The 20,631-nt window shown below is 40.1% G+C and overlaps 1 protein-coding gene across 5 annotated transcripts in view; it reads left to right on the top strand.

Annotated features, from left to right (window-relative positions):
* ENOX1 (ecto-NOX disulfide-thiol exchanger 1) overlaps positions 1–20,631 on the top strand; it is a 784,997-nt gene that overhangs the window by 394,983 nt on the left and 369,383 nt on the right. The window contains exon 4 of one of the 5 annotated variants that reach the window (XM_077483205.1): positions 16,883–17,032. The exons of the other annotated variants lie outside the window; for them this stretch is intronic. The gene's annotated coding sequence lies outside the window, so the exon portion shown is untranslated. The remainder of the gene's footprint in view (positions 1–16,882; positions 17,033–20,631) is intronic. 5 annotated transcript variants of the gene reach the window in all.

Genomic DNA, 20,631 nt, shown 5'->3' with positions numbered 1-20,631 from the left:
AGCCTTCCATACTTTATCAAAAGCAAAATGAAAGGTTTTGGCTTTGCACATACTTTTAACAAAGCTGCAAATGTATCCTAGTTATCTGATTCAACAGATCAGCTAATTTGCTTACTAACTGCCTTACTAAACTCACAAATTTAGTTCAAAATGTTTCCAGGTTACATGTAGATAACACATCAGCTCTCCTGAAATCAGAACAGCTCTACAGATTATTTAGCTAGCTATATACACTAACACAGTTTGAAATTTGTACCTAGGTGCCACTTATTTTATGTTATTGGTCATTTCAGACTAAATAGAGGTTGAGTGCATTCTCTTGCCAAGGTTTTCCTTTCTGCTCGATAAGATGAGAGTTTCTGAAGCTATCAAATTCACACCTGTGGATTAAGTACTTTAAAACCCCATATTTATTATTTCTCTTGCTTAAAGTGGAGTTCCAGCATTTTGTTCGCTGTGCAGGCGAGTGGCGGGTCCGTGTCCGCTTGCACTTATACTTGTTAGGTATCTATTTACTTGGCGTAACAACATCTTTTATATTTTACCAGAAAATCGAGTATTATATTGTGTGCGCCTGCACTAAAACGTATTTGTGTGTTAGTTCCTGAAAATTTGCGTTTTAATAAACTGTTGCGCAAAATATCATGTGACATAAAAAAAATTAATCCAGGGCCTTTGCTGTCAGAAAATACACAGTGTTTGGTGGTTCTTGGTAAATATTTAATAAAATTAAAAAAAATATTATTTTTACATGTATGTGAGAAGTATCAGAACTAGCTGGGGCAGCAAATGGTTAAAGCGGAAAAAGAAGGGGGTGCATCCCATGATACACAGCTGTTAGCACAGCATTACGGTGTGTTTGACTGCGCTATTCCTGGATTGAGAGTCATGTAATGCCTGTATACATTTATTTTTGTGAGTATCCATTTGGCTGGATTTTTTGTTTTATACAAAAACCTTTGGTCATACACTAGGTGTGTTTACCCTTGTGTGCTATTTTACAGTTGACTATGAGATTCCCCAATCTGAGGAGGGCTGCATCGAGGAAGCATACCTGAAGGATATTGTTTCATTTCTTTTGATGATCCACCACACAAGCAGACTCTGGGGCAGAACTCTATGCACTGGAAGTGTTTATGTTTTGTGCAAGAGGTTATTCTCTGACTACTTTTGGCAGCTAAAATAGTGACAACTTGATCCTGTAAATAGGGGCTTAATAAATTTGCTTTGAGTCTAGGAGCCAGCTAAAAAAGTTAGCCAGTTTTTAAACCACTTGTCTACTGGGCACTTTTACCCCTTTACTGCCCAGGCCAATTTTCAACTTTCAGCTCTGTCACACTTTGAATGACAATTGCGCGGTCATGCATCACTGGGCCCATATTATTATTTTTTTCACACAAATAGAGCTTTCTTTTAGTGGTATTTAATCACCATTGAGGTTTTTATTTTTCTTCTTCACTGATGTATGTTGGTGAGGCTGCACTGATAGGGCAGCATTGATAGGCAGCACTGATGGGCACTGACATGGCACTGTTGGGAAGTGGTAGGCTGCGCTGTTGGGCACTGATAGGTTGTGCTGTTGGGCACTGAGAGGCTGCGCTGATGGGCACTGAGTGGCTGCGCTAATAAGACAACATTGATTGGTACTGATAAGCTGCACTGATGAGGCAGCATTGATGGGTATTGATAGGATCCACTGATGATCAGTGCCCTGATTATCATTAAAAATGTCCCCTGTCACAGGATAGCCGGTTATCGACTTTTCTTTCCTCACGCTGTGACAGTACTGAGGAAAATAAATTCTGATAACAGACAGTTGTTTACATGTGATCAACTGCTATTGGACACAGCTGATCACATGATAAAGGGGCTGCTGTTACTGGCCCTTTACCTTGATCTGTGATCAGCTGTGTCATGACACTGGAAGGCATTGACCAGCTGAGATTATATAATGGAGGGTGTGTGCTAATGAGATCAGTTGGTCAACTCCTTCCTGTTTCATGACCTGAAGTCCATCCAGGAAGTAAGGCAGAAGTAATGGATACATGTTTTTAAACAGCCATGAATAGAGTAAGATAAGCTTGTGTAGAACAAATGGAAAGCTGTTTTATTTTTGCAAAATAAGTACATTACTTCTATATGGGTACATAGGGGAGCTAGAGTTTAGAAAACAAAAAAAGGTGAACTTAGCCTTTAAAGTGGTTGTAAACCCACTTTGAGAAAAAAAAAAAAACCAAAGCCTGCAAGACAAAGGCATAATGAGCTAGTATGCATAGCATACTAGCTCATTATGTAATACTCACCTGAGATCAAAGCCCTCGCTGCGGTGCCCGTACACAGCACCGGCCGGCGACATCACTTCTGGGCGTTACTTCCAGCCATTGCGGTTCCAACGCTGTGATTGCCTGGGGCCACTATGACGTCAATCCCACGCATGCACGCGGTAATGGCACACTCACTGAAGAAAGGGCACATGTGGCGATGATGTCGGCACATGCAAATACATGGGATATCTCCTAAACCAAGCAGGTTAAGGATATATCTGGGGTAGCTACAGGTAAGCCTTAATATAGGCTTACCTGTAGCAAAAAAGTGGTCTATAAGGGTTTACAACCACGTTAAGCTTCAACCATGTCAACTTTTCCTGCATACTCCTGATTTTGACTACAAGCAGCTACCGCACAGTGTGCTGACATGTTCCGCTCTAATCACTTCAGTAAAACTTTGATGTTCAGCCTAACACATCAACAGAAATTTCATAAAAGGGTGTGCAGGGAACAAAAACATGAGCAAAGAATAAAGAAAACTGTATTTTTTAACAAACAAAATGTTGTACTTAGTTTTTTGTTGTAAACCAAGTCATCTTTTGTGCGAGTTCGCTTCCAACTCCAATTTTTTTTTCTTTCTTTTTTTAAATAAAAAAACGAATGGCAAAGCAGTTTACAGAAAAGATGGGGTTGGAATTTAAAAATACGCTCACATGAGTGCTAGTGAATGAGAATTTTGTTTTCTTCTTCTATCCTTGGTCTCCTCCCCCTTCCCTCTTCAAGGTTTAGAAGATTTCTTTTTTTGTTTTTTTGCTTCTTTTTAACATTCCTTTTTCTTCCTTCAGGGGTTCTTAATATTTCTTTCCAGATGCACCCTTGAGAATTTCTTTATTGTTTGGATGACTATATAAGCATTGTAAAGACAGGAGAGAGAAATACTAAATGTTTACCCAGGGTGCAGTTTGCAGAATTCCATTACTTCTATAGTTTATGCATTGAGGTCTTCATTATAATACTGAAATTTGAATTAGAAGAGAAACTATTGTAAAGGTCTCTTGAAAAGACTATATTGTCATTTTATTTGTAATGGTGAAAAGCTTACTATAAAATATTGAAACCGTTTCAGCTCCGCAGATTGTTTGTTTGCAGGGTCAGGTTCAATTCAGAATGTTCATGTAGGACTTGCATGATATCTAAACTGGTCAGTTTAATGAGAAAATTCAAATGTTAAAGTGGAACGTCCTTTACAGTCAAGGAGGCTGCCATTTTAGCCTCTGCGTGATCTCCAGTTGCCATGGTGCTGTACATTTAATCAGCTAGGACACCGGGCATTTGATGGCTTCACTGTTCAGTTGAAACTACAACCAAATGTGAAAGATTTCTTTCATGACATGCCTTAAAGTGGTTGTAAACCCTTACATATACCCAGTGAAGTGACTGGCCTAAGGTGATACACTGATTTGAAACAAAACCTCCTTCATAAGTTGTACCTGTTTATCTGCGGCACTTTCTTCTCTACATCTGTTCAAAGTACTGAATTATAAAGCTTGCCGGAGAGTTCAGATAAAGGGGTTCAGAGAGCTGCTGATACACTCTGAAGAGCTCAGTAAGGAGAGTTCTGAGAGCTGATTGGAGGGAAAGGACACACCCAGTCCATGTAGCTCACAGGAACAGAGCTGAGAATGTCAATCAGCTGGAGATCCCTCTCTGTCATCCTTTTTCTCTTGGTGTCAGGGAGTATTGTCAGAAGTGATTCATGATGATAGCAGAGAAAAGTGTCACTTAGTGATTTTAATTGAGACAAGTACACACTATAGAGGGATATACTTTGTTCATCTTTCACGTCTGAGGTCTACAACCACGTTAAATGTGGCTGTTATGGGAAACCATTTATTTTTTTGCATTGACTTATGAGCCCAATTGTATTCATAATCGTTTCCTGGTTTGATTTTGGACTTTCTAAGGCTCTTTTCACACTTGTGTGACTTGGGACTGCAAGGTCGCACGACAAGTCGTTCCCTGTGATTTCCAATGATAATCATTCATATATGTATGACTTCAAGTCGTGCCGACTTCAAAGTAGTCCCTGTACTACTTTGATCTGACTTTCATGCGTGTTGAGGATCATATACCTCGAGTTTACACAAGCATTCCCTGAAATTGCGATAAAATCATGGCAGAATAGCGCGACTTTCAAGTCACACTAGTAGTGACAGTAGGGCCTAAGTTCAACTGAGATTTATGGAAGGAACTTTCCTAGATTGCTATCAGTTATGTAAAGACTATTAATTGGGTTACTAATACATAAATGGTTATTGACAGAACAATTACCGTATTTGCCGGTGTATAAGGCGACCCGGCATATAAGACGACCCCCTAATCTTACAGGACAAAAACGCTTTTAAAACTGTACTTACCGTATAAGACGACCCGGCTTTCGAGGCTTCATATTTCTTCCTTCTTCCTGCATTTGCTGGAGCCAATCACGGCGAGCGATGTATTCTATTAATGAATACAAAGCCTGCTTGGATTGGCAGAGGCTGTAACATCATCAGCCCGCGCCGCTCTGACTCTCCAAGCCAATCAGAGCAGGCTACAGAGTAGCCTGCTCGGATTGGCAGAGGTCGTTACTCCAATCCGAGCAGGCTTTGTATTCATTTGAATACATCGCTCACCAGGATTGGCTCAGCAGTATATACTGTATGTAGCCGAAGCTACATACAGTATTACCGAACACCCAGCCGGCATCCGAGGGGCTGACCCGGCGTATAAGACGACCCCTGCTTTTTGGCCAATTTTTTTACATGCAAAAGGTCGTCTTATACGCCGGAAAATACGGTATTCATATTTAATCCAGAAAGGAAACGTATCCTGTCTACAGAGTGCAGTTTAAAAACCTTGGTGACAATGTCTCATTAAGTATATTATCATGACAGCTAAAATGGCTGTCTCTCTCTTTTTTATTTTATTTTACATTTTTTTAAATCTATGTCTTTTGTGATTGTCTTATCAAAGAGATGTGTTATTTTCTGTGTCCCTTCTTCATGCAGATAATCAGACTTCTAGATTAGTGGACTATAGTAATCACATCTCACACGTCTTTCTTACATTAAATCAACGTGAGAGTATCTGAGTGGACATCCCTGCAAGACATTGCGCTGCGCAATTAGGTGTTATACAAGGCATACTGCTGGTTAAAGGAAACTGATTTCTTTATTCACTGTAGATGCAAGCCTTCTCTAATGAAAAGACATGTATGTGACCTTCTAGATTTATTTGAAATGTTGTGTCCTTTTAACCATCATCCTCCTCACAGCTGACCAGGTGGCCTTTTTTTTTTATTTTTTATACCATTTCCTTGTGGAAGACCAATTTGTGGTGAGGATTGGCACAGTTGTATTCTGTGTTTGTTTTTGTAAAATAAAGTAAAGTAAAAACTTTGGATTGAGAGTAATTTAGGCCTCATGTACACTGCTGCTGATAAACAGACATTTAGGAGCAGTTGGGCATTTTTTTCAACTGCTCCTGAGCTCTCCTGTCATGTTATCTTATCAGTACATATACACAGAGTCATTTATAGTCGTTTCTAGGCAGTTGAGTTTAGAGGTTTTTTGTGGAACCCAAAAAAATGCATTCAGAAGCTGTGTTTAGAGGCATTTCAAACGCTAAACACAGCTACCCACATTTAGGCGCATTTTATTTATTACTTTTGAGCCCGGAAAATGCTAAAAACACACCAAAAACTCAATTATCGCTGTATACAAGCTTGGTATACCATGTGAGCCATTGAGAATTTGCGAACTAGATGGGGGTCTAACCTTTTCCAAGAGAATGTCAGAGGTGGCAGTTGACATGCGTGTAAAATTAAAACATTTCTCTGGGTAATTACGCAGCTGAACATATTAGAAAAGTATCCTGTGGACATGCGTTGAGCCATCAATGGATGTGTTCAGTAACAACAAACTCTGGTCCTCTCACGCGATTTTCTACGTCTTTGGAGCCTCAGCACAAGCAACATCAGGAGCATTTCCTCACACATGCTCATCATAGGATTCATATTAACAAACCAACCAAAAAAATAACAGCTACCTACAAGCACACTGCTTTCTCAGCTGCTACTCACACTGATCTGCTTTCTAATCATTTTGGAGGGTCTTCTGAGGTTATCTTTATTAAACACTCCTGAACGCAAACGCAGCTAAATGCCGCTTGTAAACACGGCTAAACACAAATTTTGAAACGTGGATTACTAGCTGTGATGTTCCAGCATTCAGGAGAGGTTGAGAAATGTCCCATGTACATGAAGCCTTAGTCTGAGAGTGTTTTGCAAGACCAGCAAATTTTTATACATTTTGACGTGATATACGAGTAGCATTGCGTCACAACTGAGTATAAAAGAGAAAAGAGGCATCTCTAAGTGTATCAATAATGGTTACATTTAATGACAATACAACATTGTGCAACTCACATGGTTGATGATTAAAACAGGCACATCTAAGTATGCAGGCATCTGGGTAAAGCTGTCCACATAGACCATCCTCTGAACCGCCATTGATGTCATCCCTTCCATCCTGCGCTTCATGAGTTTGGTCTATGTAGACGGCTTTACCCCAGATGCTTGCATACTTAGATGTGCCTCTTTTAATCATCGACCATGTGAGTTGCTAAATGTTGTACCTTCATTAAATGTAACCATATTGCTACTCTTAGTCCTTGTACACACGGTTGGACATTCCGACAGAAAATGTCCGATCGGACCGTGTTGTCGGATAATCCAACTGTGTATGGGCTCCATCGGACTGTTTCCGTCGGAATATCTGACAGACAAAGTTTTAGAGCTGGACTATAAAACTTTCCGACAACATGATCCGATCGGACTTTGTCCGATTGTGTGTAGAGAATTTCCGATCAAAGTGCCACGCATGCTCAGATCAAATTCCTAGACCAAAGCTATTGGCTACTAGCCTGAACGTAGTCCTGTCGTAACGAAAAAATGTCATCACGTTAGAGGCGCCTCTCTTCTCTTTTATACTCAGTAGCTCCTGCTGGATTTTGCTTCTATTCCCCTTGTGGAGGCTCCCATTTGTGGATGGACATTTTATGGTTACACAACCGATCACATTGCTATAATCTTTCTATATGGACTATAAACTGAAGGACTTATAATTAAATGGTTGGGAAACTAATCATTGGAGTTCCCATTAATTTCTTATGGAGACATTCACTTTGATATACAAGTGCTTTGGATTACAAGCATGTTTCCACAACAAATTGCTTGCAATCCAAGGTTTTACTGTACTTTGTAAAGTCACTTTCCAAAAAATCGAACTTTCCTTATGATATGTATATGTCTTACAATTATAGTTTTCTAACAAATCATAGCTGTGTGTGGAAAACACTTTCATAACCATATCTTATGAAGAGATGAAGAATTGTGTTAAGAAAAAAAGTTTACTGTCTGATACTTACTTTTCTACGTATGTAAGGCCTGTTTTACACAAGTCTCAGCCTGTATAAGAGTAATGTCAGCAGTTAGCTTTGAAAAGGCATTTGCAGAGGTTTCAGCAAAATAACATTCAACTCTAGTTTGTAAGTGTTGAACATAGATCCTAATGGGAGATTTTGGTTCCCACTTTAACTCGCGCATTGGGCGCACTTCGGACACAGCTTGTCACAGATCGAGGTAAAGGGCCAATTACAGCGGCCCTTTACCATGTGATCAGCTGTGTCCAATCACAGCTCATCACATGTAAACAAATGCCGGTTATCACCATTTCTTTTCCTTAGTACTGTCACTATGTGAGGAAAGGAAAGCTGATAACTGGTATCCTGTGACAGAGGACATTTACACTATATAATAATAGTGGCACTGATAATCAGGGCACTGATCATCAGTGCAGCCCCATCAATGTCAATCAGTGTCCATAAGTGCAACATATTAGCTCCCATCAGTGCAGCGCCATCAATGTCAATCAGTGTCCATAAGTGCAACATATTAGCTCCCATCAGTGCAGCCTCATCCGTGGCCATCAGTGAAGAAGAAAAATGTCCTATTTTAAAAATTTTATAACTGCAAAAAAAGAAAACTTTTTAGGCATTTTTTTTATTTAGCAAAATAGCAAAAAGCTCTTTCTGTCTCAAAAAATTATATAAATTTCAACTGGGTAAAGTGTTGCATGACCTCGTAATTGTCATTAAAAGTGCGACAACACTAAAAATTGGCCTTGGTAGGAAGGGAGGTGAGAGTGCCCAGTAGGCAAGTGGTTAAAATGTACCTTTTTATTGTCTTTTCTGCCCCCATTGGAGAATGCCTCTTTCCTGTCTTGGTGACTTCCTGTCACAAAAACAGAGAGCGAGGGTACATCTCTCCAACAGGGACAGAGACCACCTTCTTTATTCTAGCCACAAAAAAAAACATTGCTGCTGTTTTTCCACTAGCACCAGTACTGAAAGAGACATGGAGACTGCCATTGCTGAGCACCTCCTGAATATGCTAGCAGCCTGGCTATCGCGCTGATCCAGTGGACTGTTGATAAGTGTTCTAAGTGGACTTATCGAATTGTAACATGTAGAAACTTATGCCGCGTACACACGATCGGAATTCTCCTCGGAAAAAGCTCTGATGGTTTTCCTGACGGATTTCAGCTCAAGCTGTCTTGCCTACACACGGTCATACCAAATTCCGATTGTTTATAACGCAGTGACGTACGACGCGACTAGAAAAAGGAAGTTCAATAGCCAGTAGCCAATAGCTTCTTTCTCGTAGTTGAATCTGAGTATGCGTGATTTTTGGCGTGTAGGAATTGCATATGATCGGAATTACCGATAGTTTTTCCGTCTGAAAAATTGAGAACATGCCATCAATTTTTGGCTGTCGGGAATTCGGACAGCTAAATTCCGATGGAGCATACACACGGTGGCATTTTCCGATGAAAAGCTCTCATCTGTCTTTTTCTGGCTGGAATTCCGATCGTGTGTACGTGGCATTAGAATTAATTCAGAACTCCTGATCTGAATACTTATTCTGTATTGATGAATCTTAAAGTAATAGAATCATTGATCCAACTTGTCACCCAGGCAACAAGGATTTTTAAGACATAAAGACCATTCATGTCGGCCTTCCACTCTCTTGGTATATTTTTCCTTTAATCTCTTGCCTAGGGTCTGGCTAATATAATAGACTGTATTTTTTTTGCGATATACTGAAGTGTGTATGTTGCAGAGTAAATTCTACTCTTCTGTCTGCAATAGATTCCTTACATTCTCCAAGTGAAGAACTACCATTTAACTAAATGAAGATTCATTTATGTATTAATGTACAGGTCATGTTTAGTGTTATCATCGTATGAGTATAAAGAATTGATCACTGTGTATTCACCTGAAAGTAAATATGTTGGAAAATTATTACAAGCATCCAAGAGCTAAGCAGCCTGTCGGCAGTATAAAATATGTCCTCATTCTTGAAAATGTGCCTTGACATTGCACTGAGCCTGAAACCTATTAGAGAAGAAGTGAGAAAAGGCTATAAGAGAAAGTAGCACAGGGCTGTTAACCTTCTGCTTAGGAGAAGTACAAGGCAGTATATCACTATATCTTTTGGCTATTAGGTTGTCTGTCACTTATATTCACATTAGTACAGCTGGCTATCCAGATGACAAAATAGTATCTATTGCAGCACTGTGTGCTAATACTCCACCTGATAATGAAGGACTAGAGCTAAATGTCAGATTCTGCATGTTCCTGTAAGCCGGACTGCTTCAAAGGAAAGGTTTTACAAAGAAGCTTTGTCTGCACTTGATAGACATATGCCTTTTTTTAGCCAAGTTAGCTATGGGATTTATATACTAAAGCTAGAGAGGGAAAAAATTTGTCACAATTCTGCAGAGAAACCCACCAGCTTCTAACCTCAGCGTGTTTAAGCTTTAGCAATAAAACCTGGAAGCTGATTGGTTTCTCTGCAGAATTGTGACAAATTTTGCCCCCTCTGGCTTTAGTAAATCAAGCCCTATGTGTCTAAAATATCTGACTGAGAAGCCTCAGATGGACACTGCTAGACTTTAACTCCACCACTGTATAGTTGTTCCCAGACAATGAAGCTAAACCTATTTAGCATCGATACAAATTATGTCACTGCCCTGGAACTGGTATACAGTACTATTATTTAGCCAGAAAAAGCTGTGGGGGAGCATACATTGATGATTACAAGGGAATAAGGGGGATAATTGGCCTAATTTTTGTTTTGAAGGCTTCTTAGCCGAAACGCGTCAACGTAGCCTGTACACGTGTACCCATGTAACCAAATAGAGGACTTTTATTCAAGAGCATCCTAGTCGCCAGCCTTTTTTTGATTTGAGTACTGCATTTTGGGGCCTGAACGTCCTGGCTAGAGCTCCGGTCCACAGTTCACAGATCATCATATTGGCAGTGGAGTTGTGTTATCATTTTGCTTCTAAAGTTCACATAGGGACACTACTGATTAGATTTTATTAATATTATTAAATGTAAACCCATTGGATCAAGTTCAGGCATATGCAATGTTAATAAAACCCTTAATGTAACTTTCTATAGATTTCCTTTTTTGATAATATGAAATATATTGATGGCTCTTTGTATGTTGTGATCATGTGATGTTCCCCATTTTACCCATCCACCACAGCCAGGAGTTGGTGAGTGGAGCTCAGAGACAGCATGTGACACATCTATCTGTCATAATTTTTGGACTTTTTTTTTCACCCTTTTCACAAGGCTGCACAGAGCTAAGTAGTGCTCCTGCAGTCATGTGTGTTTTAACCACTTCAGCCCCGGACCATTTTGCTGGCCAAAGCCCAGACCACCTTTTGCAATTCGGCACTGCATCGTGCGGTCATGCAATGTGGCTCCCAAACAAAATTGACGTCCTTTTTTTCCCACAAATAGAGCTTTGTTTTGGTGGTATTTGATCACCCCTGCGTTTTTTTTGCGCTATAAACAAAAATAGAGCGACAATTTTGAAAAAAACGCATTATTTTTTACTTTTTGTTATAATAAATATCCCCCAAAATATATAAAAAAAAAAATTTCCCCTCAGTTTAGGCCGATACGTATTCTTCTACATATTTTTGGTAAAAAAAATCGCAATAAGCGATTATTGATTGGTTTGCTCAAAAGTTATAGCATTTACAAAATAGGGGATAGTTTTATGGCATTTTTATTAATAATTTTTTTTTACTAGTAATGGCTGCAATCAGCGATTTTTTTATTGTGACTGCGACATTATGGCGGACACATTGGACATTTTTGACTCGTTTTTGGGACCATTGTCATTTATACAGCAATCGCTGCTATACAAATGCACTGATTCCTATGTAAATGACACTGGCAGTGAAGGGGTTAACCAGTGGGTGACAGTGTAGGGGTTAAGTGTTCCTAGGGGTGTGTTACTAACTGTTGGGTGCTGAACTTTCCTTTAGTGAACACTGATCTCTCCTCCAATCACATGGAGCAGAGATCAGCGTCACTGGTTGCTAGGCAGAACGGGGAGATGCTGTTTACAATGGCATCTCCCAGTTCAGCCGCCCCGTGAGACGATCACGGGTATGCCCGCGGCGATCGAGTCCGCGGGACCCGCGACCAGACTCATGGGGGTCCCGACCAGCAGGTGGCGCGCTCTCGATGGCAGGGCGGCATTTAAGATTGGATGCCGACGTACATCGGCGTGCACTGGTCGGGAAGTGGTTATTTATTTATTATTATTTCGTTTTTATTTTGTTTTTACTTTTTACACCCCTTTTTTTTTTCTTTTTACCCTCTCTTTTTTTCATCTTCCCCTCTTTTCCTCTTGGCCTTTTTATCCCTTTGCCTTCTTTTTTTTTTTTTTCTCTTGCCCTCCTTTTCCCCTCTTGCCCTTTTTTTTTTTCTTTTTGTCCCATTTTTGTTTCATCTTGCATTCTTGTTTTTTTCTTCTTGCCCTTTTTTTTTTTACCTCTGGCCCTCTTCATTCTTTTGTGTTCTCTTTAGTTTTTTTCCTCGTGCCCTCATTTTGTTTCCTCTTGCCCTCTTTATTCCCCTCTTGCCCACTTTTCCTCTTGCCCTCTTTTGTTTTTTTCCTCTTGCCCTCTTTTTTGTTTTGTTTTTCCTCGTGCTCTTTTTTTTTTTTTTCTTCTTCTTGATCTACTTTTTTTCCCTCTTGCCCTCTTTTTTTTTTTTTGTTCTTTTTTTTTTCCTCTTGCACTCTTCCTTTCCTCTTGCCCTCTTTTTTTTTTTTTTCTTCTTCTTCTTGTCCTCTTGTTTTTTTCCCTCTTTTCCTCCAACATTTTACTGACAGTAACAAATAGTGTGTTAGTAGCATTGAAGCTCAGTCATTGTAAATGACCAATTAAATAAAATAAATGCAATACTTATCATTTTCACACTGGTGGGGATTAAGCAGACCGGCAGTTCCTTTCCTACCCTGTCAATTATCAATCTGCTGGAGCCATCCTACATTCATGAGTTTGGGATGGCTAGATGTGGGGAGTGCACACCTTCCTCAATAGCAATATTGCCCATTTAGTGGCCATTGCCACTTGCAATAAGGAAGTGTTTGGAACTGCCAAGGTCAAGAGGTATTTAATATCTAGTGATCCTTTTTTAAATGGCAATGAAAAGCACACATAGTAAGGAGAAGAAGCTTTGTGAATATAGTGAGAATACCATTTTTGTGCTTACTGATACTTTATGCATCACTTATACATAAAGTATTATAATACTTTATGTATAAGAATAATTAGATAATCATAGTATATTATTATTACTGATACTTTTTAGGTAGGGTTTGCTTACCCTACCTAGTAAGAATTTTGTTGCCGTTGCATTTATATATTGCTACAGATGGCGGGAATGAATGGGGTTAGTGTACCTTTTTCCAATGAAACTTTTAGAATTAATGGAAAGAAAAGACTCATAATTATACTTGTACAGTGCCATTAAATGAGTCATGTAGTTCTGAGATAATCAGAAGCGTTGATTTTTCATTGTATACAGTTTTATGAATAATTAACAGCAAACATCCATACCCTGAGCTCCTTTGTGAAACATTGAAAAATAAAGTAATGTGATTTGGCTGTGATCACGTTGAGCTGGCGCTGGGAAAATGTCCATTTACCAGAGATAGTAATCTTTTTACAGTTGATATCATTACTTTTTGAAGGCCAGCAAACACTTTATCAACTGCATGCTGTTCTGTCTGAGTGGGAGAAATGATGGGGAAAGGTCTTTAAAGAGGAAAATGAATATGCATATCCAATTTTTAAAATATGATTTTCTCACTTTCATAAATGTAGATGAAAGTCTATATTTTTAGACGTTTCTGCTTTGAGCTAATGTACCTCATAAATTTAGGTTAAATGCGGATGTCATGCGGTATTGGGTTTATTTCCTGTAAGAAGACTATGTGCAAAGGAACTTACTGGGCATTTACTAAGATTCACACTTGTGAGCATCTTATGTGCCTTGTGGCTATCTGAGAGTTTTGTGCTTAATAGATCATGGGGGTAGTATGAGAGATGTTGTCATTATCTATTGGCACTTTGCTCAGTGCCGCATAATCCAACACATATGCATGTGTAGCAGTATATCATTTGTTGGCGCTGAGTGCAGGTATCATACAGTACATTTGGATGCAGAGCTTTCATTACTTACATCACAAAACTTAACCCTGAACACTAACCTAAGCCTAATGGCGCATACACACGACCGGTTTTCCAGTTGTGTGTATGCGGCGTTCCGCTGAAACTGGAAGTTCGGAGGTGTGCAGAGTTCCGCTGAAACTGTCTTGCGTACACACAATCACACCAAAGTCCGATCGTAAAGAATGCGGTGACGTACAGCACGTACGATGGGACTAGAAAAAGGAAGTTCAGTAGCCAATAGCGTCTGTCTCGTACTTGCTTCAGAGCATACGTCGTTTTTGGTCCGTCGGAACATCATACAGACGAGCGGTTTTCCCGTTGGGAATTGGTTCCGTCGGAAATATTTAAAACATGTTCTATTTCTAGGTCCATCAGAATTTTCAAAAAAATAAAGTCAGATGAGGCATGCACACGATCGGAATATACGATGAAAAGATTCCATCTGACTTTTTTTGTTGGACATTCCGCTCGTGTGTATGCGGCATAACACTAAATCTTTAACTTTTAAGAGGGGTTCCCACTTAAAAAAAATAAAATAAAAAATGGAAAGTCAGCAGCTACAAATACTGCAGCTGCTGACTTTTAATAATCGGACACCTGTTTGTCCTGGAGTCCAGAGATGCAGGGGATTGAAGCCCCGATTGTCCCCCCTCCGCTCGGCGGTGCCGTCATTTTAACTGTGGGCGCCTGGTTGTCCCCCCTCCGCTCGGCGGCGCCGGCATTTTAACTTTGGGCACCCAGTGCACATGCGCAATCCGCGATGCACGCCATCACTGGCTACGCAATCATCTGAGACTGGTCACATGTCCCAGATGATTGACAAGAGGGAGGGGGAGAGGCGATCTCCCTTCCCGTGCTGAGGGGAAGTGACGTCAGGAGCCCAGGCATCAAAGGAGGCAGACTACAAGGGCCCCTCTAGCAACAGGCATTTTTTTAAGCACATTTTACATTTTTGTTTTTTGGGGTGGAACTCCACTTTAAGGCTATTTTCACATTGAGGCGCTTTACAAGCTTTTTAGCGCTAACAATAGCGCCTGTAAAGCACCTCTCCTGTCACTCCAGTGTGAAAGCCCGAGTGCTTGAACACTGGAGTGGTGCCCTTGCGGAACATTAAAAAAAAAAAAAAAGTCCTGCAAGCAGCTTCTTTGGGGAGCTTTAGGAGCGGTGTATACACCACTCCTAAATCGCCCCTGCCCATTAAAATCAATGAGCAGTGCCTCTGAAGTACCTGCAAAGCTTTTCAACAGCGGCACTAAAGTGCCCTAAAAGAAACCTGTGCTGAGAGAAAACTGGGAGTAGCCATTGTCTGAAAGGTTAGCTGCTAGACCAAAATGGTGATCGTCTGGCTGTAATGTAAATGATTGACCCGAAACAATTATGTAGAAAAAAAATCTGAATTCCTGGCCTGCATGTTTGTTTCAGGTCAATGACTCAGAAATAACTGAAGTTGTTCTGCATGACAACCAGTCAACTAGCATTTTCAGGTCAGCAAAGGCATCCTACATGTTTCTCTCTGCACAGGTTTACTTTAAAATAAACTCCTGACCCCTACACGAACTTTAAATGTGATGCAACCTAATCCCAACCTTTACTAATATTATTCTTCCTTTTCATGAAGTGGAACAAAACTCTCCTATACTCCCCTCCCATTCAGGGATGTGACGTCAACAATGGCCCAGAGTGATTTAATACTTGACATACACACCACAGAGAATATTTTTTTTTTGAGAACTTACACACGATTTACCTGGGAGTTGTTAAAACACAAATGATTCAACATAGGCCCAGGAAACAAGTTCAATATGAGGAGGTACTAAGCAAAACCTATTTTACATACCAGGCAGTGGCGGCGTGCTCCGTCGGCGCTCCACACTAACCACCCCCGTTGCTCTAGCATGCCACTGCACACCATTGACAAATCTGCGCCCTGAGCCCACCCTTTTTGTAGCCAATTAGAGCCTCCAGCTCTAATCATGTGCTTCGAAAAATAAATAAAATCCATAGAAATCCATGCATCCGGCACCCTGCATGTAGATTAGGGGACCGGGCGCATGGATTGGGGGAGGGGGGGCATTGCCCATGTGTCCCTAATGAGTGGCTGCCACCGATGGCTAGCATCATGCCTGTTCCAAGCACCAAATTGTTCTGTTTCTGGGATCCACTAGTAAAGCCCAACTAATACCTGGGGGTTCTAGTCATGGGGGACACATGTACAGTCTACCTGCTTTCCACAATGCATTGTGTAGGGCCTGAGCGACCAAATGTCAAGACCAAGCACTGTCATCTTGCTTCTTGAATCTTTCTTAGCCTTTTGCCATTTTTTAACATACAAAATCAAAATCTGTGCAGGAATTTAGAGATTTTTAGCAGTGGATCCCAGCAACTAAAACTACGGTGATAAGAATAGGCGTTTGTGGTGCCTGCAATGTAGCAGCAGGCTTATCTTTGTTATTCCCCTATCCCAAAGGCTCTCTTTTATGATCTGTGTTAGTTGGAAAATGCAGCTCTCTTTGAGATGTATTCAGTTTGCAAGATCAGTTGCTTCTGAGATCAATCACAGTTTCTTGACAGGTAGAGCTGACCTCCTAACTTGCATTTGACCTCCTAAACTGTATCAAGCTGCTTTTACATTCCCATTAACTTGTATGGGAAGATAAGCAGTTTGGAAGCTAACAAAAGCCTGCTGACACAGACCATACAGATTTAGGGGAGATACAATTTTTTTTTAAGTTTATTATTCATTTAGCAGTTTAATCTAAAATGCAGTCTTGGACCTGTTCCGTTTTATTCTAAATTGTTACTCTACAATGCTGGCCAAGATAAGTATACAGTAAATATTAACATTGTGCACAAAAGACTGCATGATTACTTTATACAAAACAGGATCTGTGGAAGTCACTGCTTGTAAGATGCTATAAACTGAAGGAAATGAACAACATAGATAACATTTCAGATATTATTTTCTAGGTACTTCACCCAGCCGCCCCAGATAACAATATTGTGTACCTGTATGAGAGAGAAAGATATGTGAGGCCTTCATGAAAAGACTTGCTGTATGTCACTCATTACCTTCTTTTCACTATGCAAAACATCTACACTGTGTGCAAAATTAGGCAAGTGCGTATTTTGACCAAATCATCATTTGTATGCAATTTGTCCAACTCCAATCTTTATAAACTCGAATCCCTATTGGATTTAAGCATATCAGGTGATGTGTATTGGTGTAATGAGAGAGGGTTTGGCCTAAGGAGATCAACACCCTATATTAAGGTGTGTATAATAGACAGTTTCTGTTCCTCAGGCAAAATGGCCCAAAAAAGAGATTTAACTGACTGAAAAGTAAAAAATTGTAAAAGCTTTCAGAGACATGTAGCACTCTTGAAACCGATAAGATATTGGGGCGTGATCACAGAACCATTAAACATTTTATGGCAAATAACACAGGGTCGCAAGAAACGTTTTGAGAAAAAGAAGTAAATTAACTGCATAAGATTTGAGGAGAATCAAACGTGAAGCTACCAGGGACTCATTAACCTCCAGTGCTGTCATATTCCAGAACTGTAAGCTACCTGGAGTGCTCAGAAGTACAAGGTGTTCAGTGTTGAGAGATATGGCCAAGGTAAGGAAGGCCGAAAACCCGACCACTACTGAACAAGTCAAATCCATTAAAATGTGAAGACTGGGCCGATAAATATCTGAAGACAGGTTTTTCAAAGGTTTTATGGACTGATGAGTTGAGGAGGACACTTGACAGAACCAGATGGATGGGCCTGTGGCTGTTTCAGTAACTGGCACAAAGCTCCACTTTGACTCAAGACACCAGCAAGGTGGAGGCGGGATACTGGTATGGGCTGGTATTAATAAAGATTATCTAGTTGGACCTGTTTGGGTTGAAGATGAACTCAAAATCAACTCCCAAACCTACTGCCAGTTTTTAGAAGACATTTGTTTCAAGCAGTGTTATAAGTAAAAGTCTGCATCTTTCAAGAAGACCATGATATTTATGCAGGACAATGCTCCATCACATTCATCAGAGTACTCAACTGTGTGGCTAGCCAGTAAAGGCCTTAAAGATGAAAGAATAATGACATGGCCCTCTTTCTTACCTGACTTAAACCCCATTGAGAACTTGTGGGCCCTTTTTTAATGGGAGATTTACGGTGAAGGAAAATAGTATCCCTCTCTGAAACAATGTCTGGGAGGCTGTGATTGCTGTTGCACAAAAAGATCAAGAAACTGACAGACTCCATGAATGGAAGGCTTATGACTGTTATTGAAAAGAAGGGTGACTATATTGGTCACTGATTTATTTTTTATTTATTATTAAATGTCAAAAATGTTTATTTGTAAATTGTTTGTTTACTATTCTCTCTAACAGATAAAAATAAATACGTGAGATGAGAAAATTCAGTAGATACTCTCCTAAGAAAGCCAAAACCTCACTTTTTTTACTTCTTAATTATTCAGGTTTGAGGTTTATTAAAGGGTTTGTTAACCCACATGATTTACTATATATAATCCGCTCTGTGTCCTAATGATATGTGCCCTGTGTGTGTGTGTGTGTGTGTGTTGTATAAAAAAGCAATTTATACCTTATCTTTGAGCGCTGATCATCGGTCACGTGACACGCCACCTCACTCCATTCCCTGTCTGACAGATGCAGTGGGAGGGGCTGAGATTTCCCCCCCCCGCTAATGTCAGTCTGGAGGGGAGGAGGAGAGAGGTATCAGGCATGTCACATGACCATTGGTCAGCGCTCACAGATAAGGTATGTATGTTTTTTTTTGTTTTTTTTTGTTTTTTTTTTAAACAACACACACACAGGGGGACATATCATTAGGATACAGAGTAGATTATATAAAGTAAGACCTGTTGTTAAAGCAGCAGCAAGGGGGCAGGGGCAGACCCTGACACAAGAGCCGACAGGTGGGGAGAGTGGAGGCAGACACAAGAGCAGAGAGGAGAGACAGCAGGGCTACAGATGACAGAGGCACGCAAACTGACTACGGCATCAGGGCTCAGCAGCCATGATTACCATGGTCAGTTTACATAGGGGAGGGGAGAAACTGGCAGAATCAGGTGTTACAGGGGTCCAAATGAGACAGCACAAGCACTGTGTCTTTATGGCATGCTTTAAAGGAGCAGGATCCATTTTTTTTTTTTTACAGGATCTATTTTTTTTTGGGGGGGGGGGGGATAACATACACTTTAACATATTGGAGTGACCGAGAGCACGGTAGTTGTTTAATAATGAAATTATTCCTGAAAAATACAACTTATAATAATTGGGCACACAGTATGTATAAAGCCAAATGTCTTTCTATCCACAGCTAATTGGTTTGCCATGCTTATGTTATAGGATGAGTTAAAGACTTTATTCATGTAAAGGTCATAAGAGCATTTTAGACTGCAAACGTGAAGTGTAACTGAAGGCAAAACTTTTGTTTTGTCTTGGATGGTGTGTAGATGGATTGCAACACCTATCAGACAATGCTGTCTGTGACCCCCTGAAAGAGATGCACCCTCTCTTCCTAACCCGATGGCCATCATCACTGAGAGTGAAACAACATCCCAAATTTGAGTTGCCCCCAAAACAGGAGTAGAAGGGACACCTGGTGACAACTCTCATTTCCTGTTTTGGCTATGGGACAGAAAATGAAGGGAGATCTCCCTAATGGGACACAGATGGCAAAAATAAACTGTCAGGGGTTATAATCGCCCCTTACTCTATCCAAAATGGCTGCTAGTCCTATTCATTAGGAAATTGAATAGGATTAATGGGCAAATTGTGTGTGTTTTTTTTTTCATTACTACGCATTAGCTATATGTGTACACATGTTAATTTTGTGTAGATAGTTATGCTTTGTATGATGAAGCCATTTCACAGACATACTGGGCTATCAAATATTAATTAATTGCCCAAATAATGTGTAATTCTAGACATACAGTAGAGTAGGTGCTTTTCAATTGTAGCCAAAGTTAAAAAAGAAAAAAAGAGAAAAGGTAGGGGTGAATGTCTCCATCAGACTCCACCGTGTTCTTATAGTAGATGTAAATCCAATTGCTTATAGTATATGCTTTTAACATCTTTTTTAATAATTTTAAATCTACAGCATTCATTAGCATACTAATTAGTGATCCTGCCATGAAGTTCCTTGTTCAGATGCTTCCTGTTATAGGATAATGTCTTGTTGTCCCCGTATCACAGTTGTTCTCCTTCATTGTCATCCGGTTATTTGAGATTAGTATGGAGTCTTCATTTCAACTCTCAATTAGAATTTAGCTCAGGGATGTTCATATACTAGTCTGAACACACCTAAGCTATTCTGCCAGGAAGCTGTCGCTGCGGACCGCCAAGTAATCCCCTCCCCACAGCAGCACTTATACGTGATGGGGGTATGTGTATACAAATAGCTGCACAGTGGGGGATACTATGGTTACTTATGATTGGTGGTCCACAGTGACCGCTTCCTGGCAGGATTGCCCAGATGTATACAACAGAGGCCAAAAAAAAATATGGAAATTGATATTGTTTAGCAAACTAAATGTTAGAGTTTACGTCTACTTTAATACTGTGACAGTTGAAGCAGACAACCTGATTAACTATTAATGCCAGTAGTAAAAGTTACCACTATGTAATTCTAGCTTTCTGAAATTTGTTTTCTAAGAAGCTTATATATTCATTGTATTTCATATAAAACATTATGCAAAATTCT

This window comes from Lithobates pipiens, unplaced genomic scaffold (genome assembly GCF_037356315.1).
Source record: "Lithobates pipiens isolate NorthernLeopardFrog02 unplaced genomic scaffold, aLitPip1_a1.2 Scaffold_16, whole genome shotgun sequence".
Taxonomy (NCBI): Eukaryota; Metazoa; Chordata; class Amphibia; order Anura; family Ranidae; genus Lithobates; species Lithobates pipiens.
This window is presented reverse-complemented; position numbering and strand designations above follow the sequence as displayed.